The following is a 24,135-nucleotide window of genomic DNA, read 5'->3' as shown; positions in this document are numbered from 1 at the left end:
TTGATATGGTTGCTAAATAGCATTCTGATTATTACTCCAGCTGAAATTTGGATGATTTCTGTTGTTAGGATGATAAGTAGCTGGTACAGGCTGCTGCGGTCGCTGATAATTGTTCACATACTGAACAGATTCATTAACAAGAGAACACTGATCCATAGCATGAGAACATGCACAAAGCTTACAGACCATAGCTATCTGATTGACTCCATAAGTGGCTAGAGAATCGACCTTCATAGACAGCGCTTGGAGCTGCGCTGTAATAGTTGTAGCTACATCAACTTCCAAAATACATGCTACCTTCCCAGGGATCATCCTTTGAGTCGGGGTTTGATGCTCATTTGTAGCCATAGTCTCAATAAGATTATAAGCCTCCGTATAGCTTTTGGCCCACAAGGCGCCTCCAGCTGCTACATCGAGCATGGGCCGAGATTGGGCCCCCAAACCATTATAGAAACCAGTGATCACCATCCAATCAGGCATTCCATGATGTGGACACTTTCTCAACATCTCCTTGTAGCGCTCCCAAGCTTCACACATAGATTCTGTAGGTTACTGTGCAAACTGAGTAAGAGCACTCCTCATAGCCGCAGTCTTCGCCATTGGATAAAACTTCACCAGAAACTTTTGTGCAAGATCTTGCCAAGTAGTGATAGACCCAGCTGGTTCAGAATGTAACCAGTCCTTAGCTTTATCCCTCAATGAGAATGGGAAAAGCCTTAGCTTGATAGCCTCATCAGTCACACCATTATATTTGAAAGTACTATAGATCTCGACAAAATTCCTTATGTGCATGTTGGGGTCTTTAGTCGCAGCACCTCCAAAAGAAACAGAATTCTGCACCATCTGAATAGTACCCGGCTTGAATTCAAAGTTATTGGCCTCAATAGCCGGGTGCATGATGCTAGACTGAATGTCATCAATTTTAGGCCGAGAAAAGTCCATAAGAGCTGGATCTGCCGGAACAATATGATCACCCATGATTACTGGCTCTTTATGCTCACTTCCTGAATCCGAATCTTCAAAATCTATCTTCTCCAGAATATCAAGAACTTCGTCTGTCTCCTCAGCCGTATCTAAAGTCCTCTTGTGAGTACAAGAACGTGTTTGTATAAACGCTCGCTAAAGTACCTGAAACACAACTAGAAATAATAAGTAACACGTCTTAATCACTGAGTCCTAATGACCAATGATGGTAAGTACATAAACTAAACAAAAACGCCGAGTCCCCGGCAGCGGCGCCAAAAACTTGTTAGGGCAAAAACATGCGCTAATAATACACGCAAGTATACGCGTTCGCAAGTAATATAGAATACTTTCTACTTCGTTCCCACAGAGACTCAGACTAATTATGTTCAATTACACTCACTCACCAATGTATAATTACTTCTCAATGTTAAAACAATAACACTTAAATTTGATAAACTAATTATTAACTATAATTAACTACTAGAATTAAGCACTTAATTAACACTTGAATTAACAATATTAAAACACTCATGAGATCACAACTTCATTACTACTTTCTTCAATAGTCATTGTTATTACCCTTAGCATGCAACGGTGATGATATTAATCAAACAACACGAAAATGATAAAAGCCAACTTTCATTGTACCAATACCATTCTACCAAACTTCCACAATTAAGATAGAAGTTGAATAGGCATCAATTATATTGAGTCCCTATATGTCTACAAAATTGACAACATAAAGATTTAAGCACAAGTTATTCCTTTTGATTACACAGGGCGAATAAAATGGTTAGAGTTACCCACTAATCATGTATACTCATACACGAACCTATGCTAGCATGGCAAGTTCTAAATCTCAAGATCCAATGTCGCTTCACAAGAGATTAACACCCTATCTTATATGTTCGCGACGCACATAAGAAGATTAAGCACAACCAATACTAGATATCATACAATCATCACACATTAAGATATTAAACAACTAACTAAAGAATTCCATAGTAAATTCGTTACGACCCCATGATCACGATTAGCCCATGATAGCACTCATCGTCATCATGGGTTCATATGAAAACATGATAATAACACACAAGAATAATAACTAAAACTACTTATATTAAACCAGAGTACGTCACAAGAGTAAATAGGTTCAAAGTAAAGAAAACTAGCATCCAACGTTACAACGAAATAAAGAATCACAAGAAAGTATGCTTCCTCTTCGTTGCGGTGTGCTAAAACGGTCTTCTTCCTTATCTCCTCGCTCTTCGATTAATGCTACGATCCAACCTTTGTGAAATGTCTTTGAAAACTACTTATATAGGAGTCCCATAATACCCAGCTAACTCAGAAGTTGGAAGTTAAACAGAACTAGGAGTCCAAAATAATTATTCAAATTTTCCGTCCCTGAGCGGCCGCTCAGCATTCCTGAGCGGTCGCTCAGCAGAGCTGAGCGGGCGCTCAGCTCCCTACTGGAAACTGCTATGTTTTTCTCCCGTTTCTTCGCTGCAATCTGCTCCTATTTTCCCGCTTACAATGCCAAACACATGCCAAGGCTTATTATTGATGAAATCTCTCAAGAAATGCAATTAATACCCTAAATTGCACAAACACTAGAAAAACGCATCAAACACACAAAATACTTGATTTCAAGACATCAATTCAAGCCATTATAAGACGTTCTAAGTGGTATAAAATGTCAATTATCAATAGCAAGGAAAATGCTTCTCTAAGAACAACTCTTTAAACCTATCCCATGCAATAACATATTCACCTTCTAAAGCCTTTTTAGATTCCCGCCAATAATTTGCTTCTCCTTTCAACAAGTAACTAGCAAAATTAGTTTTCTGGTATTCACCTACCTTCACTAGCGCAAATGCTTTCTCTATTTCTTTTAACCAAGTGGTAACCTTAATAGAATCAGCTGACCCATCAAATTCTAGAGGTTTAACCGACTGAAACTGTTTAAAAGTAACAATAGGTAGGGCTGTCAATGGATCGGAAATCCGGTCCGATCCGGTCCGATCCGAAGGCTAATGGAGCGGATATAGATCACTTAAAAAAATCTGATCCGAAAAAAATCCGATCCGGTAACGATCCGATCCGATAAGTACCGGATATGGATTTAGGCCGATCTGATCCGTTAAGGATCCGATCCGGATAATTTATTATATTTCATTATATATATATATATATATATATATATATTTATTTATTTATTTACATATTATATTATTCTTTGATAACATTTTATCACTGTGCAAGTCACCGAGATACTGTGTTGGCATTATCTTTGCTTAATTGTGTGTTGATTTTTAATAATCTATTTATTCACAAACTTTTGTTGACATATCTGTTATGTACGCAGCTTCTTAGTGCAAGAAACTTGGCTAGCAATTTTGGAAATCACAAAGTCAAATTGATAGATAAGCAGTACTTTTCGTAGCAACCCCTTAACTTGAGATTAATTACAAAAGGGCTCATTTTTTTTAGATATTAACGGATCGGAGCTCCGGTCCGTGATCCGTGATCCTAATGGATCCAGATATGGATCGAGCTATAAAAAATCCGACAAAAATCCGATCCGGATCCGAATCCGGTAAAGTTAAATGGATCAGGATATGGATCAAGGCCGATCCGATCCAGATCCGATCCATTGACAGCCCTAACAATAGGTAAAGCTGGTGGCATCTGGGGCTCAGGACGAGGTGGTTGTTGTAACATTTGTTGTTGAATCTGCTGCTGTTGTTGTTGCATCTGTTGTTGCATCATTACCATCTGTTGTTGCATCAGATGGAACATTTGGTTCATGGTATCATTGGTCTATTCTTCGAAGTTACTGTTAGAAGTCTCAGTCCTAGTCTTTCTCTTGGGTGCCATTTGCTGATAATAAAACAAGTGATGTCTTTTTAACAGTTTATTAAAAAATTGACAATAGGTAAGAAAACAAATTATCATGTATTAACAAAATTTGGATGATAGTTCGGAGAAAGAAAACAGTTTGCTTAATATAAAAACTAGAAATGTAAACAGTTAAATGAAATATTTGTTCTTCTCTTCTTCTTCTTTTTTTTCTACAAGATTTTAAAGTACGAAAAGCTGTAAAACAATAAAGTAAAGGTAAATTCTGTAAAATCGTAAAGACTGAAATTTAAAGAAAATTTGAAAAAGTTTATTTTATATATCTAACACCAGCTCCAGGTGTGAATACTTGGTACAAAAAGTCTCGCTCGACTGGTCACGGATACTGCTACTAGTAAAACTACTACTACAAGTCAAGCTGCTACTACACACATACACACTATACTAGTTGCATCTATGTACATCTGTCATCTCCACTACGTCAGTCCTCTGGTAGTCGGAATCTCAGAACCCCGGCGGAATACGCCTCAGCTCGTCTCGAAGTATTTGAACCAACGTCTGTGCTAAACGGAAAATCCTATAAAACTTCGCAAAAGAAGGGGGCCCGTCATGTGTCAAAGCATCTAACTCTCATGTAGCACTCATCAAAGCAGACTGTAACCACTGTATCATCATATAATCTGGATGTAATGCGGCTAACGGTCCTTGGTTTCTCTGATCAAACAAGTGCATAATCTCCCTACACTAAGCTCTCCAGTACTCAGCGTCATCTCTCATAACGCTGTACTCGTGATACGGTACCATGTGTGGTTGTGCAACATGTCCTACTGACTCCTGTGACTGAACCCTCGGTATCCCTGCGCCCTGCTGTGGAGCTCCCAACTGCAACTCTATCTCATGCTCACCCATACCCTCGACTGGAACCATATGGAATATCTCTGGCTTTGAAGCTTGTATTGGTGTAGGAGGTAACACTGGTGGTGGTGGAAGCCCTGGCTCAATCCATGGTATGAATTGATGCTCTACTGGAAATGGAGGTGGAAGCATCGGCTCGAAGAACTCTAACGGATCAAACATCTCTACTGGATCATGAACTATCCCTGGCACTGGTGGTGCTAGCTCCTGGGGCAATGGTGGACAAGGTGGAAGAGGTGGAAACATATATTCAGACACTGGTGGAACCACTGGTGCAACTGGTCATGTCACAGTCCTCTCGGATGAACCTGAATATCCTGATGATACCATCTGATAATATTCCAAAGAAAGAATAAAGGTCACTAAACCATTCCTAGAACTAATACCATAATCTTATCTAAATCCTGACACTACTCTTCCTAGTTCACAATTCCTATCCTATGTGATCTCCCTATCTTATCTTAATCCTAATTTTCTTGTTTTCAGGGACCAAACATACATCTCTGATGCCAAACCTGTAACGCCCTCCAGACCCGGGGCATAAGTCTGGGGGTTACCATCTAATCACCGAACATGTACAATCTGAATAACAAATAATAAAGAAATGTATCTAAACCCCTTTAACACTAACCAGGATCTTTTTAGGTTAAAGTATAAAAACAAGAACCACTAACTACTTTATTACAAACCAAATTCAAAATCTTACAAACTCTCTTTATTACAAACCATTGTCTAACCAGTTTTAAACTAACTTCATCCTGTATTCAAACACACACACTAACTATCTACACTCCACCTGTTCGGGCAATTCAAAGCTTTCTTCCTGGATTAGGATCAACATCTTGGGTATGAGAGCATCCTGAGGCTTGACCCGCTTCTTTACCACTCGAGTCCTGATGGGTTTTATATTCCTTCATAACTGAAAACAATAAGGTGAATAACAACAAAAAGGGGTGAGCCAAAAATTGCTCAACAAGTCCGCAAAATATAACAGTGTTAAAGCAGTTTAAATGAATCTGTAACCTGGGTATATCTACAAAGATATAACCCCGCGAGAATAAAAAGAAGGCCACTGCTGGAGAGTACAAACGAACTAAACTAGACACAAGTTCGCATCTATATCCTGCTGATCAGCCAGGATACAATGCAAACCTATATCTCCCTATATAGATCCAGTCGGGGTACCCAAGCTCTACGGCCCATCTCAAGGCACCGATCATGTCCCGGTCCTTAGGATTAAGTAAAACTTAATCCCCAAAATATCATTATCCATTCCATAACATAGCAACCAGAACAATCGGTATGCTTTGATATATTATAATCACCAGAATATATAAAGATATGTGAGTAACAAATGGAATATAAATAAGGAATTTAAAGAAAATGAGAAATCAAGAATCGAAATGAAATATGAACAAGAGAATAACAAGTGTGTATCCGCGTTTATGAACAAGAATCAAAAGAGTGCAAGTGCGATAAGAATTTGAAGAAATATCAATATTTCGAAATTAGAATAGGGGAAAAACTTGCCTTCTGTGTGACTCACTTCAATTATATCACCTTCGTCTATTACCGGCTCAACCTGACTTGCTGGCTTAGCTTCTGTTAGAGAAACAGACTGGTTTAGTCAATTCGTACTTCAATTGCGTCTTGAACCGAATTCACATCGTTCCTATTATCTACCCATGCGCTTATGATTGACTCGTACTTTATGTATTAGCAAGCAAGACTCGATTAACCACATAATACACATAAGCACATAAGCCACATAATTATTTTTATAGTTAAAATAATTTTTAAAATCAAAATCGACTCGTTGATCGCTCAACGGATCATTATCTGACTCATTTCCTAATTTTCGGGATTTATCGGACTCGTCTCGGCACGCGATTCGACTGATAATCAAACAAATAACAAGGTCAACTAATTTCTAGAAGAAATTAGGTTTTAATATTATTTTTAATGAAAAGAATTCATTTTTCTGAGTCAAAGAGCTTTCGTTTCGCTCGAATCGGACTTACGGTCTAATTATTATCAATTAAACACAGATAATTTAATGTAGTATTTAATATAAATAATTATTACTAATTTTATATCCTAAAATAATTTTTAAATAATTATTTAAGGAAAATCAGAACTAAAAAAAAATTCTATAATTTTTGGAATTAAAATAAATTTATTATGATTTATTGAAAATTATTTGATTAATTATCAAAATAATTAATTATTTTTGAATAATTGAGAAAATAATTAAATATGATTTTTAGAAAATATTTCAGAATTATTTATAATATAAATCAATTAATTAAATAATTAATTAATCAATTTATAAAATAAATAAAACTGATTTTTTTATAATTAAAATTAAAAAATTAAAAAAAATCAATTCTCAGAAACAGTTGTCAGAATTGAAAATCTGACAAAAACAGATCAAACCGGGTTGGAAACCGGGTTCTGAAAAACACAAACGGGTCGCCAAGAACAACCTGACCCACCGAAAAATTCTCAGATTCCGGTGGTCGGCCGTAGCTCCGGCGACCTTGATTCAGGCCAAAATCAATACCGTTTGTACTGATTTTTACAGGTGTTCAATTCAAAACAGCTTCACAAACATATTCTGATCATTACCTAATCGTAATAATCCCTGGGTTTGATGCTCCGATCAAACCGACTCAACTTTCCGGCCAAACATCGAATTTACAGAATCATACATGAAACTGAATGTTTAATAGTGCAAATCATAGCTAATAACACCTACAATCAAAGCCCTAACATTGCCAGAACCAAAGATTCACAGAAATTACAGAGTTATGATTTGAAAATCGAACATAAACCCTTGAATTCGAATTCATCGATTCAAGTATCGTTTGTTCAATTAATTAGAATCAATCGATTGCTTACAACACAAAGAAACTATATCAGCCATCTGAATCATTCAATAACCCCTAGAAATAAAAACCCCAAACCACAGTATTGAACCCTAGAATCAAAATAAAAAATATACTGATTTACAAATGAAATTGATGATACAAATCGAAAGAACAACTCAAGAGCTTCGTTTTGAGTACTTACATGACTGTAATCGATGCCGGAAACTGATCGGAATCACTGCTCGAATTCTTGACCCGAATTGCAAACCCTAACCCGACTGCAGATAATTTTTTTCTAATTTTCTGAATTTTAATTAGTTAATTAATTAATAATTAGGCTATTTATAGTAGGTAAAATAATACTCCTAATTAAAATTAAGGCCCTAATTCTACATCTTTTAAAATTAATAAGCCCCTAATTTCATAATTTTTGAGTATTAAAATTTAATTTATAAATATTATATATATACAATATTTATGCCACAATTTCCCAAAAATTGTGAATAATGCAAAAATACAAAGAAATGGTATAAATGAAAGTCCTATAATTTTATAAAAATAAAAATGTGATTTTTATGGGGGTTTTAACACCCAATGGGGCCCGGATAAGTCATTTTTCGCAAAACGAGAAAATTTGTAAAATACCTAAATGTTCAGAATAATGCGATGGTAAAAGCCGTTAAATGAAAAATAAGGCCCATTATTTTATTTGAAATATCTGCTTTAAAATCATGATGCGGGTCGTATAACTTTTGAAATGAAAGCTATAAATGCAAAAATAAAGTATCTGAAAAATATCTTAAAAATACCTGGACGACACAGAATGCACGAAACACATAGCAATTAGGGTTTGACAGTTAATTACACATAAATGATACATTAACACACATAATTTATTATAAATATGATATAATACATACGTAAGTTTCCCAGACGTTACAGTTTGAAATGTTGATTCTTGGAAAGTAAGACTTGATTATGATAGAAAATGTTATGAGGGTCGTTTAGGCGCTTGAATCGCTCAATTTTGATTTACGGATCAAAAGTTATGACCGTTTTAGTAAAAGCTTTTTACGCGATAAAAACGGCTACGAATTACGGACTTTGAAAATAGAAATGATCGACTTAAGAATATTCAAAAATCATAAAAATTTTAAAGAGAGTAAGAAATAGAGTTTATTAACTTCTTAAAAAATTTCAAGTGAAAATATGTATTTTTCAATTTTATAAAAATATTGGAGCCGAGACCGTGCGAATAGAAACCCTTAAGAATCGCGAGCGGAGCCGAGGTTCGAAATGTAAAAGATATTAACGGACGTAAGGGATTTAGAAAAGAAAGTGAATATGACGAGTACTTTTAATTATTGGAATAATAAGAGTAAAGTGAGTTGCGTGAACGATTAATAAGTATCGCGTATGTACAAGTAGCAATAAATACAAACGGGATCTAACGAACCGAAATTATTTATAATTATAGATTTTCGGGCGGACCCTAGAGCACCCTCCACTTCAAAGTACCCAAGCAAGTTTACGAACCCAACTCCATATATTGTTGTGTTGTTAAAAGTTGATTTATAGTCTTTCGTACAAATGTCATGTTTGCCATGATAATCACATTAAGAGTTTTTACGCATCAATAACGATTGAGTTATTATGATGTATATATCATAGAATGTTTTAACGCTACCCTAAAGCGTGATGTATAATCATAAGACCGAGAGTCGGTCGGAGTTATGAAATGAAAACCCGGGAATCATCCTGGTGATGTTTTGGACGATCAAAAGTCCGTATTTATTTTATTCCAAAATACTCGATGTCCACTTGCGAAGTATTAAATACCTCGAATATATTTAAAATGATTTCCAAAGATCATATTCCCTCAACTAAATTTAATCACTCGAACAATGAATATTATTACTGATATTCATTTTAAATAGGAGAAGTATACTCCAACAATTATTCATTTCAAACTCGATTACTTATATCTATTAAAGATTACTTTAAATATTTAAACATAAGTTAGTTGAGGAATATTAATTCAAATATTCTTTTAAAATATATTAATTTGAGGTTTAATTATTTAATAATTATTATTTAATTATTAAATATTTAATAAATGATTTAATATGATTTTAAAAATTGTTAGGATTATGTTGTGTACTCGATGATAAGTTAAACAAAATACCTTAGTAGATTTAATTTAGTGTATTTGTAGCTTTCAACGGATGATCACTTTAACATCCGTTGAGAGAGTAGCTTATGTATCAATAAGTCTTGTAACACATTTCTGCATTCTACCATATCTTAAAGATCTAGAAGTTATAGGATATTCAAAGTCATGTTGACTACTAGTGTGATATGCAAAACAGGTTGGCTAATTGTAAATATTAGATGCCTTGTAAATTTGCATAAGTGAAATGGAGTTAACAAATATGAAAGGACTTCAACGGATGACCCAAGTCATATTCAACGGATGATCTAGTGAAGCTTCGACAGATGATTCAACACAGTCTCAACGGATGATCTAATGAAGTTTCAACGAATGTTAAAATTTAAATAGAAGTTGATAGTGACTTCACTGTCACATGGGTTGATTAGATGCAAATGGAATATGACAGCCTATTAACAGGTTTTATAGAACAAAGAAGCATTTCCATTTCCATGCTAAACTGAAGATATTCAAAGATGCTGGATAGAGAAATGAAGAAGCATGTAATTAGACTAAGAAACAATTTGTCTTATTTGTTTATCTTTTTATCATGTAACTTGGTGATATATAAATCAAGGGTAGCAAGTTGAATAGTATCAAGTCAGTAAGCAAATTTACCAGAAAAAACATAAAAAGCAGTATTTGTAAAGAATTTCTCTGTTCTTTGTAAGTTCTACTTGTAAACAGCTGTGTTCAAACCTTGCATCACAGAGTTCTCGATTTTATATATATCTCTGGTGGAAAAGTTCAATCCACCAGAAATTTTTTTAAATACTTGTGTTTAATTACTTTGTGTTTGATTCCTCAATATTTTTGTTCCGCATTTTAGCTAAATCAAACACAGTTATATATTTAAGATAGAACAGTTCTTAAAATCAAAAAGAAACCAAAATTACATTCAACCCCCTCCCCCTTCTGTAATTCTTTGTTAGATTGTTTGGGAATAACAATGGGTATCAAAGCAAGCTCTCGAAGAACAAAGAGTTTAAAGATCACAACAACTAACAAGATGAGCAGAAAAGATGTTGGAGTAAAAATTTCATTTGTAGACAAAGATAACTATCACCACTGGAAGGTGAAAATGCACCTGCATCTACATCTTAAGCTGAAGAATATGTGGACTGTATTGAGAAAGGTCCTCATGTCCCTATGAGAGCTGCTACAGGAAATGGGCCATCAATTCTAAAGTCTAGAGCAGAATGGTTTGATTCGGATATTGAGCAAGTTCATAAGGATAAGAAGGCCATGAACATTTTGTTCAATGGTGTTGATGATGATATGTTTGACAACATCATAAATTACAAAACTGCTAAAGAGGTCTGGGATACAATTTAAGTTATATGTGATGGAACTGAGCAAGTAAGAGAAAATAAAATGCAACTCTTGATTCAGTAATATGAGCATTTTTATAGTGAAGAAAGTGAGTCACTCACTGACATATTTAGTAGGTTTCAAAAACTACTAAATGCTCTAAAGCTGCATGGAAGAGTCTATCATACAAAGGACTCAAACCTCAAATTCCTTATATATCTGCCAAAGGAATGGAAGCCTATGGCAGTCTCACTAAGAAACTCTCAAGATTACAAGGAATTTACCTTGGACAGACTGTATGGGATTCCAAAGTCCTATGAGGTTGAAATAGAGCAAGATGAGAAGCTAGAGAAAGAAAGAAAGAAGGGAAGGTCTATTGTATTGGTTGTTGAGCAAGAGAAAGAGAAGGAGATAAAGGTTGAAGATGTGGCATCTGCACCAAACCCTAGAGTTTGTGAAGGCAAAGGAAAAGGGCTAGTAGCTGAACATGAAGACCATCTTAGTCAAGATGATATGGATGACATAGATGAGCATTTAGATATTCTGTTCAGAAGATTTTCCAAGCTCAAATTCAAGAAGAATTTTGGAGCATCGAAACTAAACAGAAACATGGTTGACAAGTCAAATTTAAATGTTTAAAGTGTGGCTTGAGTGGTCATTTTGTAAGTGAGTGCAGAAAACTTGATTTCGATAGAAAGAAGTTTGAGCTTGTGGATTACAAAAAGAAATATTTTGAGTTGCTCAAATAGAAGGAAAGGGCTTTTCTAACTCAGGAAAATGACTGAGTTGCTGATGTATTAGAGGAGGATGGAGATACAAGCTATGTCAATCTAGCACTTATGGCCAAATCAGATGAAACAAAGGTCTTTTCATCTAGTAATCAAGTAATCACCACTAATCTAGCACATTTATCTAAAGCTAAGTATAATGATGTTATAAATGACATGTCTACTGAATTATATCATCTGCGTGTTACACTCAAATCTCTCACTAAAGTAAACACTAATATTAAAGAGAACAATTTATTTTTGAGTGAAAGAAACAATGTGTTAGAAACTCAATTTGTTAAGTTTATGAAACTGAAGATGGAGTGCAAGATTTCCAAAGATGAACTAAATGAATCCTTAAAGAAAGAGGAGATTTTAAGAAAGTAACTTGAACGAGAACAGGAAGTAATTAAGGCATGGAAATCATCTAGAGATGTCCATGCTTAAATTACTAAAGTTCAAGGTATAGAATTCTTCTGTGATGAAGCCTGGAAAAAGAGCAAGGAAAAACTGAATCCTAATTTGGAAGAAGGACTTTCAACGGATGTGGATTCGATGGATATTGAAGGTTATCCGTCGAATGATCAAATAAATTATCCATCAAAAGACAAGGAACCACATCCGTTGAGTGAAAGAAATCCAGTTAGCAAATCCCATCTAGCTAAGTTAAATGAGAAATATGGATCAGCTTCCAAGAATTTTATTTCAAGAGAAACAAGTCAAGTGAAAAAGGACAAGAGAGTCAATGTAGGGCATCTGTCAGTCAAGCAATTGAATGACAGATTGGAGAAGATAGAAGTTAAAGCAGAATCAAAAAAGAAAAACAATAGGAATGGGAAAGTAGGAATTAACAAACATAACAACTACACACTTGATAAATATGCACCTAGAAAAATCTGTGTGAAGTGTGATAGTGTTAATCATCTGTCTGTTAATTGCAAACTTGCTATGCCTGCACCCATGTCTGCACCTTTTTCATTTCCTAACATGCCTACAATGCCTGTGAATGTTATGCCTGCACATAATTTGAATGCACAATTTGCTAATATGCCATTTGCACAAAATCCTTACTATGCTGCATTTAGTATGCCACAAATGCCATTTAGCATGCCTTACTGGAATAACATGTTTGCACAAAATATGCCCTTCCATGTTAAACAGCTTTTGCATGATAATTATGTAATGATGAATGGTTTGAAAGGATCTACTCAATTGTCTAAGGATGAATCTCAAATACCTAAGTCAAATGAGGACAAGCCTAAGAAACCTAAGAAAAAAGGCTAACAAAACAGGACCCATGGAAACTTGGGTACCAAAATTAACTTGATTTGATTTTGTTGTGTGCAGGGAAACATAAAGAATCTTTGGTATTTTGATAGTGGGTGCTCAAGACACATGACTGGAGATTCTACCCTGCTCACTGAGTTCAAGGAAAGAGCTGGCCCAAGTATTACTTTTGGAGATGACAACAAGGGTTATACTGTGGGATATGGCTTGATTTCAAAGGAAAATGTCATCATTAAGGAAGTTGCCCTAATGGATGGACTCAAGCATAACTTGTTGAGTATCAGCCAGCTTTGTGATAAGGGAAACTCAGTAACATTCAACTCTGAAGCCTGTGTTGTGACCAACAAGAAAAGCAACAAAGTGGTTCTCACTGGTGTGAGAAAAGAAAATGTGTATCTAGCTGACTTCAACTCATCAAATACAGAATCTGTCACTTATCTCTTTAGCAAGGCACGTCAAGATGAAAGTTGGCTATGACACAAGAAGCTATCCTATCTTAACTTCAAGACTATGAATGAACTAGTCAGGAAATATTTGGTAAGAGGCATTCCTCTAGTGAAATTCTCAAAGGATGGATTGTGTGATGCCTGTGAAAAAAGAAAGCAAATCAAGGCATCATTCAAAAAGAAGCTTGATTCAATAATTGAAGAACCTTTACAACTACCGCACATGGATTAATTTGGACCAGTCAATGTGTTTTCCATCTCAAAGAAAAGATAATGCCTAGTAATTGTGGATGATTTCTCAAAGTTCTCTTGGACAAATTTTCTTAAATCCAAATATGAAGCTAGTGAAATCATCATCAATCACATAAGGCAAGTCAACAATCATCCTGATTTCGAAGTTAGAAGAATCAGGAGTGATAATCGAACTGAGTTTAAGAATTCTATGATGAAATTGTTTTGTGAAGAGAATGGGATCATGCATGAGTTTTTAGCAGCAAGAACCCCACAACAAAATGGAGTGGCGGAAAGGAAGAACATATCTCTTATTGAAGCTGCAAGAACAATGCTAGAAAAATCAAAGTTACCAACATACTTTTAGGAAGAAGCTGTAAATACTGCATGCTACACTCAGAATTTATCTTTCGTCAAACAAGAAAAATGTATGACACCCTACCAATTGTTCAAGAATAGGAAGCCAGTATTAAACTTTCTTCATGTATTTGGCTGTAAATGTTATATCTTAAGGAATCAAACCGATCAGCATGGAAAGTTTGATGCCAAAGTAGATGAAGGCATTTTTGTTGGGTATGCAGATGGAAAAGCATACAGAGTCTATAATCTCAGAACCAACATTGTTATAGAATATGTACATGTTGTGTTTGATGATAAAAAGATTGAAGGTCTGCAAGATGAAGATTTCCATGAAAGCCTTAAATTTGAAAATATTGAGGTAATCTGTGATGATAGTGATGATGAAAGTGATCAAGAAATAATATCTAAGGATAATGCAGAAAAATCTACAATAAATGAAGCACATAATTCAATACTGTAAGTCATATGTCATAGACCTATTTGTATATTCGAGGATTCAACTCAACTCAAATAAGAATGTAATAAGTAAATAGTGGATCGACCGTCAGAGAGATCTCGCAAAGTAATATCTGTCAAAGGATTCAGAAACAAGGTTCATCTACAGACTTGAGGAGTTAATTCACTGGAAGAAGTTCAAGAAGTTGATCATGCCTCAGTGATATAAATCAAGATCGTGGATTTAATCAAGTGACAGAGATCTCGTCAGGGTATCAATTAATTACAAGGATTTAATATGAAGAAAATCAAAGTGTTAAAGTCAAGACATGAAGAAACGTCACGGAAGTTAGTCACTCATGAACCAGACAGTACATCGAGTGTCAACATTGAAGTGGTGGAATTGATTCATAATTTTCAGTGATTTTCAGAAGATCTGCAGAAGGATGGGTGCTGTTGAAGACTAGAATTAATTCTCTATTAATTAATTAAGTCATCTAATTTAATTAAGAAAATAAATTATATCTGCGAAGAATAATTTATTTATTAATTGAATTAATTGATTAATTAATTCTGAATTAATTTTAGGAATTTTCAGAATTTTAATTGGTTTAAAATCTATTTAAATTAAAACAAGGCAAACTGATTGTATTAGTATGACAATCGGTATGACAATCAATAGTCATACCGAAAGTCATGCTAATTCATTAATTGTCTTGTTAGAATTTTTATTAGATTAAAAAATCTGTTATTAATCTTTGCAAGACAATCTGAATTGTACTTATGTAACAATCGGTATGACAATCAATTGTCATACCGAAAGTCATGCTGGTTCAAAGGATTGTCATTGCAGTTCATTTGCATTCGGCTGTTTACTTAAAAAGAAACAAAAGAAGCAGAAGACAAGATCATCCAAAAACTCAGCAAAAACAGAACATACAGAAGAACAAAAGAGAAAAAGAAGCAGAAAAATATTACATCTATTCTGCAACTTCAAGATCAATTTCTAGATTGTAAAGTTATATCCAATCAACTAGAAATACTTATCTTGTTCTTGTGTATCAATCTAGCGGATCAAAATCCCTAGAACTTAATCTCAAATCGCGTTTAGCATTTGATTCTAATTATTGCAAAAATAGAAAAAGTTCATGTCGAATTTATTCTAGATTTGTAATAATTGATTTGAGATTAATACCTTGTAATCGATACAGTTGTTGTAACACCTTTCAAGTTTAATAATATTTTTATTTAACTTGAATTTTGTTTCACATTTTTTATTCCGCATTTATTCGATTATTTGGTACTGTTTGTATTCAACCCCCCTTCTACAAACACATTGGGACCTAACAATTGGTATCAGAGCCTTCTGATTAACGAACAAATCAAGATCCTAGACTTTTGTGATTTTTCAACTCCTTGAATTTTTATTTATTCAAAAATTCATAATGACTTCACATAAAGTTGGAACCGTTAAAATTCCACAATTTGATAAAGAGAATTATATCATGTGGAAGAAGAAGATGCTATTATTTTTACAAGTTGCAAATCCCAAATATTCAAACTTGTTAAAGAAGGGTATAAAAACTCCGATGGTTATTGAACCGGAGGTAATAATAGATGGTGTGGTGACTACTGAAGCTAGAACCTATCCAAAAGAGCCTGAAGATTTTACTCCTGCTGAGAAGGAAGAAGCCTCCTTGGATGCCAGCCTTCAATTAATATTAATTGATTCCCTTGATCCCTTGATGAACAGACATGTGATGAACTGTAAAAATTCCAAACATATGTGGGAAACTATTGAGGTGATTAATGAAGGCACAGAGGAAGTTAGGGAGAACAAGTTGGAAATCCTAACCTCTGAATATGAACATTTCAAATCAAATCCAGGAGAAGGAATTACTGAAGTGTTTGAGAGGTACAATGCGTTGATCAACAACCTGAACATTAATGGAAAGTATTATTCAATCAGGGAGGTCAACAAAAAGTTCCTTTTAACACTGCCAGCTCATCTTGAACATAGAATCACTGCCATTAGAGAAGCTAGAGATCTGAGTGAGATTTCTTTGGACAGGCTCTATGGAGTGTTAAAAACTTATGAGTTGGAGCATATTCAACAGAAGGAAGTCTACGGGAAGGATAGAATGGTCAGCACATCTACTGCACTTGTAGCTGAAGGTCAACAACAACAACAATCTCAACAGTTAGAAAGAATGGTACAGTTTTCCAAGGGTGAGGAAAATGAGTTAGTAGCAGAATATGATCCTCCTACTACAAATCAATCAAGTGATGATTTTTATTCCTTGGAAGAGCTGGAGCAATTGGAAGATGAATCAATGGCTCAAATTGTCAAGAGATTCTCCCATGTCAGATTCAGGAGGAATCCCAAGCTTAAGTACAAGTCCAACTACAACAAATTCCAGAAAGGTGGATCTTCATCCTCTAACACCAGCAGTGGTGGGTATAAAACAGGAATGGTTGATCGGAGCACCATTAGATGCTATAACTGCAATGAGTTAGGACACTTTGCCACAGAATGTAGAAAGCCAAAGCAAGTAAGAAAGAACTCTGAAAGGGCTTATCTGGTAAAAGGAAGAAGCTGGGATGATACTGACAGTGAAGATGAAGATGAAGGAAATCTTGCTCTTATGGCTATTGATGGAAAAGCTTCATCGTCAAGAATAGAGGTAAAACTTTCTGATGCTGAAATGGTTTATCATCTAAGAGGTAACTTAGATTGTGCACGTCGTGATAATGAACTGTTAAGTTTACAGATCACAGACCTTGAGAAAGAGGTCAATGAATTAAGACTTGTGCACATTAATCAAGACAAATTAAAAGAACAGGTATCTTTTCTAGAGAATAGAGTTGACTGTTATAGAAAACTCGAAACTATTCTCAAAGACAAGATCACCGGTCTTGAGACTAAGGTTAGAGCCTACTTCAATTCTTGTTCGAAGGCTAAAGAGTTCTACAGTAAGCAAGCTGTTAATCAAACATCTGGAATAGGTTATGATTACAATGCTGCTATTGGAGAATTAGGCATAAACTCCCCTCCTCATGTATGTGCTAAAGGGAGGGAAGTACCACATGTGCTTAAGGGTGTTGATGAACCCCTCTATAAAGCATCAATTGCTGAACCATTTGATGCGACCTCTTCTGTTATTCAAGAAGAAATACGTGCTGAGGATCATGCTTATGAGAAGATTGTTTCCAAGTCAAGTGAGTCGAAAGTTCCAGTCAAAGTTGTGAAAGCAACTGAGACTAACTCAGACACACATGAGTTGGATAACAATAATGCCATGTCTACCATGCATAAATTGCCTGCTGTTAATCACTCTCATAAAGCATGTGGTGTTGCTAATTGTATGTCTTGTGCTTTTAATATGATGTATGCTTATTTTAATGGTAAGCATGTGTCTAATGATAAGACTACTCCTCGTCAGCATGTGAATAACAAGAAGCATGATGGGTCTAAGACTGCCAGTCCTTCTAAGGCTAGAAAGGAGACATTTGTGCCTAAGCTTAAACAGAAATTTGTTAAGGCTGTTTACAAGGTCAAATGTTCAGTCATTGAGAAAGTTGAGACAATTAAAATTAAAAATGTTGTTTTGCCTGACAAAGGACAGTTCTACAAGTATGCCGGGCCCAACCAAGTTTGGGTTCCGAAGAAGGTCTAATCCATTTGTAGTGCAGGGCATTAAACAAGTATAACCGGTAGTGTGGATTCTTGACAGTGGATCATCAAGACATATGACCGGAGATAGAGCCCTGCTATCAAATGTGGTTGAGAAAGCTGGCCCCATGGTTACCTTTGGAGATAACAGCAAAGGTTTATCTGAGGGATATGGCTGTTTGCAAGCTGGGAATGTTATCATTGTAATTTTGTATATTGTGCTAGGTTATTATCAGGAAGCAGTATCTAACATATAGCACCAGTGACGAGACTTGAGAATATTACGACATATCAGGCACTTGCTGCACATTACACTTGGAATTGTACTCTAGTAAGATGTGTACAAGTGTACTCCTGGTTGGTGAGTTAAAAGAGGAAGTCAGTGCACCACAGTTCATGGACTTTGCAGCTGCAGATCTATTGGACTATGCAATCTCTTCTTCACAATCTCACTTCAGGTTGGTATGAACTAGTATACTGCTCAAGCAATCGTCAAGGACATGGTATGGCACTCTAACTGCAGTTACAGTTTTATATGAATAAGTAGAGTCGTCATATTTATAACTATCTTATCACTAGGCACAATCATATTGTTTTATATGTGCAGTGGTATATTGATTATGCAACATAACAATTAGTATCTAAAGTACTTGACAAGTATCGGTCAATGATATGTTGTTAACATTATGTTGCAGATATTTGTAAGCTTTTGACATGAATGAGAATTACTTAGACTTTACCCTAAGTGATCAATGTTTTATCAAAAACTCATTCATAGTGAAAAATAAAAATTAAACTTCTTTCTACATTAGTGATTTCTTATTTCATGTAAAATCTTTTGAAATCACTATTGTAAATCATTTTCTCTCTATTACCATATGTTCTATGATACAGGTTCAGTCTCCAATGACTTTCTTTCATTGACAGTCATGAGGTTGAAAACCCACAACGTCTATCCCAGACTGTAAAGACAAACACAAAAACAGAACCAACCAACACTCTTTTACCACTAAAAGTAGTATGAATGAGCGTGAGGGAGATAGTGCCTTAGTGCACCACATAAGGAAGGTTCTGTAGTCAACCCAGTAGCTCTGTCTCCTACATAGATGAGTAGTATTTAAACCAAGACAACTGCTAGCCCCCATACATCTTCTCAAAAAGATGTAATGGCTGAAAAGGCACAAAAACAGTTACTAGATTCATTCTCTCAACAGGGTGAGTCTATTGAATTTTGCCTGTCGGCCAAGGTATCCGATGTAGTGTCACCACTTCAAACATAAACAATTCGTGATGCACAAGGAGAGGTTACACACACAAAGGATGAGTTGACGGAAATAAGAGTTTCGACCATTTTAAGGTCAGATTCGATTGTTTAAGGTTCGTTAATGGACCAATTGCCTTTACAGGTGTTAGGAGAGGATACTGATCCAAAAGCCATATGTCAGTGGTTAGTGTCTACCTCCCCAGGCTTAAATCCCCTGGATGCATCTGCGGATAGTGGATCTGACATAGGCGCAGATCGGCAACTTGTTGACAATGATTCAGATATTACCTGATAAGTCACAAGGAAATGTCTTCACAGACATTAGAAGGGAACCTTGATCTTTATGCTAAATTCTTTGGATCATTGTTTACCTTCCCAGAATTCAAATCTGGAACCCTGAAAGGGAAACTAGCAACTTGTAGATTATGACTCAGATTTATCTGACGAGTTTAACAAGGATGGGGATTTGCGAACTCCCATTGCACCACCTATGACCTCCTTAAGGATGGCTAAGGTGATTTTCCTTGCAGGTACAGCTGGAATATGGAGCTATGAGAGGAGTGATACACTTGTGAGAAAGAGTGTAAACACGAGTGGAGAGAAGAGTGAAACACATGTGAGGTACACTAAACAGAATCACACACTCACAGTGAGGAAGAAAGAGAAACTACTTGTTATTTCTTTTCCAACCAAGTGAAATATGAGAACTCCTTCAGACGACGGCATACATTCCTTCTTTAAGGGGGAGATAAAAGCTTAAGTAAAAGTTTGGAGGATTCCTCAACTAAGGGGGAGAAATAGCAGGGAGTAAGAAAAAGATCCTAAAAATGTACACTACACCACACCATTGTTGTTTGTAACTACGGATCCTATTGTACGGGAGAGGTGGTAAACACAAGGTGATTTTCTGATAAGGGAAGAAGCTGTTAAGGGAGTACCATTGGTTTTTATCTGCGGATCCTATTGTACGGGAGAGGTGGTAAAACGAAGGTGATCTTATTTAATCAGTTGATTCTCATAGGGGGAGAAGCAAGAGATATGGGCTTCTCAACAGGAAATGTGGTTGTACAAATGAAGATGAAACTACTTGAAGATATGTTCAGTCTAGAGGAACATCTACTTGGAATCTGGAAAATGTTAAATCTCATCCAGAACTTTTCTACTATTTACTTTGCATGTATGTTTATATCTTTTTCTTATTTGTTAGTTGAGTTATCCTCTAGGTATTTGTGTGTTATTGTCTAACAAACAAATAGGGGGAGATTGTAAGTCATATGTCATAGACCTATTTGTATATTCGAGGATTCAACTCAACTCAAATAAGAATGTAATAAGTAAATAGTGGATCGACCGTCAGAGAGATCTCGCAAAGTAATATCTGTCAAAGGATTCAGAAACAAGGTTCATCTACAGACTTGAGGAGTTAATTCACTGGAAGAAGTTCAAGAAGTTGATCATGCCTCAGTGATATAAATCAAGATCGTGGATTTAATCAAGTGACAGAGATCTCGTCAGGGTATCAATTAATTACAAGGATTTAATCTGAAGAAAATCAAAGTGTTAAAGTCAAGACATGAAGAAACGTCACGGAAGTTAGTCACTCATGAACCAGACAGTACATCGAGTGTCAACATTGAAGTGGTGGAATTGATTCATAATTTTCAGTGATTTTCAGAAGATCTGCAGAAGGATGGGTGCTGTTGAAGACTAGAATTAATTCTCTTTTAATTAATTAAGTCATCTAATTTAATTAAGAAAATAAATTATATCTGCGAAGAATAATTTATTTATTAATTGAATTAATTGATTAATTAATTCTGAATTAATTTTAGGAATTTTCAGAATTTTAATTGGTTTAAAATCTATTTAAATTGAAACAAGGCAAACTGATTGTATTAGTATGACAATCGGTATGACAATCAATAGTCATACCGAAAGTCATGCTAATTCATTAATTGTCTTGTTAGAATTTTTATTAGATTAAAAAATCTGTTATTAATCTTTGCAAGACAATCTGAATTGTACTTATGTAACAATCGGTATGACAATCAATTGTCATACCGAAAGTCATGCCGGTTCAAAGGATTGTCATTGCAGTTCATTTGCATTCGGCTGTTTACTTAAAAAGAAACAAAAGAAGTAGAAGACAAGATCATCCAAAAACTCAGCAAAAACAGAACATACAGAAGAACAAAAGAGAAAAAGAAGCAGAAAAATATTACATCTATTCTGCAACTTCAAGATCAATTTCTAGATTGTAAAGTTATATCCAATCAACTAGAAATACTTATCTTGTTCTTGTGTATCAATCTAGCGGATCAAAATCCCTAGAACTTAATCTCAAATCACGTTTAGCATTTGATTCTAATTATTGCAAAAATAGAAGAAGTTCATGTCGAATTTATTCTAGATTTGTAATAATTGATTTGAGATTAATACCTTGTAATCGATACAGTTGTTGTAACACCTTTCAAGTTTAATAATATTTTTATTTAACTTGAATTTTGTTTCACATTTTTTATTCCGCATTTATTCGATTATTTGGTACTGTTTGTATTCAACCCCCCTTCTACAAACACATTGGGACCTAACAAATACCCGTCGAAAGACCAAGTGCATCATCCGTTGAGAGACAATCTGAATCATCCGTTGAGAGACAAAGATCAACATTCGTTGAACCTTCAATAGGAGTTGAAAGCGAATACAGATCATAATCAGAAAAAACCCCAACTTCAAGTCAAAGATCCACAAACTCAGGGGGAGTTTCTTCTAATCAAAACTCAGTCACACATCAAGACAACTATGAGTGCTCTTCATCTAGAGCTAATCTACCACAACAGAGAAAATGTACTAGATCACCCATTTGAATTGATAATTGGTGATACATCTTTAAGAGTACAAACAAGGAAATTAACTCAAGAAGAATGTCTATACAGCAGCTTCATGTCTCAGGAAGAGCCTAAAAAGGTAGAAAAAGCTCTGTTGGATCCTGATTGGGTTTTAGCTATGCAGGAGGAGCTAAACCATTTGAAAGGGATAAAGTTTGGAAGCTAGTACCCAAGCCTAAAGGAAAGAATCATATTGACACAAAGTGGGTATTCAGAAATAAGATGGATGAAAATGCCATAGTAGTCAGGAATAAAGCTAGATTGGTTGCTAAAGGCTACTGTCAATAAGAAGAAATAGAATTTGGTGAGACTTTTGCCCCTGTTGCAAGACTTGAAGCTATCAGAATCTTTCTAGCATATACAGCTCATGCCGATTTCAAGGTCTATCAAATGGATGTTAAAGTGCATTTCTGAATGGAGATTTGGAGGTTGAGGTTTATGTTAGTCAGCCTCCTCGTTTTGAAGACCCCAACTTTCCAGAATATATCTACTATCTTTTGAAAGCACTTTATGGACTGAAGCAAGCACCTAGGGCCTGATATGACACTTTGTCAAAGTTTCTCTTAAAAAATTATTTCACAAGAAGTACTGTTGATAAAACTTTATTCTTTAGAAATGTTAATGGCTCTAGCATACTTGTTCAAATTTATGTATATGATATTATACTTGGCTCTACAGATGAGAAACTTTGCAAAACGTTTGCCAAACTGATGCAAAGTAAATATGAAATGAACATGATGGGAGAACTAACTTACTTTCTCGGTTTACAAATTAAGCAAGTTAGTGATGGAACATTAATTAGTCAAACCAAATATATTTATGATCTTTTAAAGAAGTTTGACTTAATGAATTACACATCTGCAAAAACTCCCATGGCCACTGCCACTAAACTTGAATTAAACACTACTGAAAAGTCTGTGGATATTTCAAGCTATAGAGGCATGGTTGGATCACTTTTATATTTAACAGCCAGTAGGCCAGATATAATATTTGCTACTTGTCTTTGTGCTAGATTTCAGGCTGATCCTAGATAATCTCATTTAGTAGCTATTAAGAGAATTTTTAGATATCTCAAAAGAATACCAAAACTTGGCATTTAATAACCTAGAGATTCTGGTTTTGATCTAACTAGTTATTCAGATGCAGATTATGCATGTTGTAAAATTGATAGAAAAATTACTACAGGAACCTGTCAGTTTCTAGGAAATAAGCTAGTATCCTGGTTTAGTAAAAAGCAAAATCCAGTCTCTACTTCTAAAGCTGAGGCTGAATATATTGCTGCTGATAGTTGTTGTGCACAAATTTTATGGATGAAAAATCAATTGTTGGACTATGGTCTATAGATGAATAAGATTCATATTTTCTCTGTTAACACAAGTGCCATTGCAATTACTGAAAATCCATTACAGCATTCAAGGACCAAGCACATTAACATCAAGTACCACTTCATTAGAGAACATGTCATGAATGGTACTGCGGAACTTCATTTTGTTCCAAGTGAGAATCAACTTGCAGACATCTTTACCAAGTCACTTGATGAATTCACCTTTATTAGGTTGGTAAGTGAGTTATGTATGTTTAATTACTCTTAATATGTTTTGATGTCTAAGCAATTTGAAATGCAGACAAAATAAAATTTGATGTTTCTTGT

General features: G+C 35.1%; 1 non-coding gene across 1 annotated transcript; it reads left to right on the top strand.

Annotated features, from left to right (window-relative positions):
• Window positions 1-478: 478 nt before the first annotated feature.
• On the top strand, window positions 479-585 carry LOC141722074 (small nucleolar RNA R71). The gene has a single exon (XR_012575107.1). It is a non-coding gene; the product is annotated as a small nucleolar RNA R71 (small nucleolar RNA).
• Window positions 586-24,135: the final 23,550 nt, after the last annotated feature.

Source organism: Apium graveolens, chromosome 4 (assembly GCF_009905375.1).
Source record: "Apium graveolens cultivar Ventura chromosome 4, ASM990537v1, whole genome shotgun sequence".
Taxonomy (NCBI): Eukaryota; Viridiplantae; Streptophyta; class Magnoliopsida; order Apiales; family Apiaceae; genus Apium; species Apium graveolens.
Note: the sequence above shows the minus strand (reverse complement) of the source record. Positions and strands in the feature narration are given on the sequence as shown.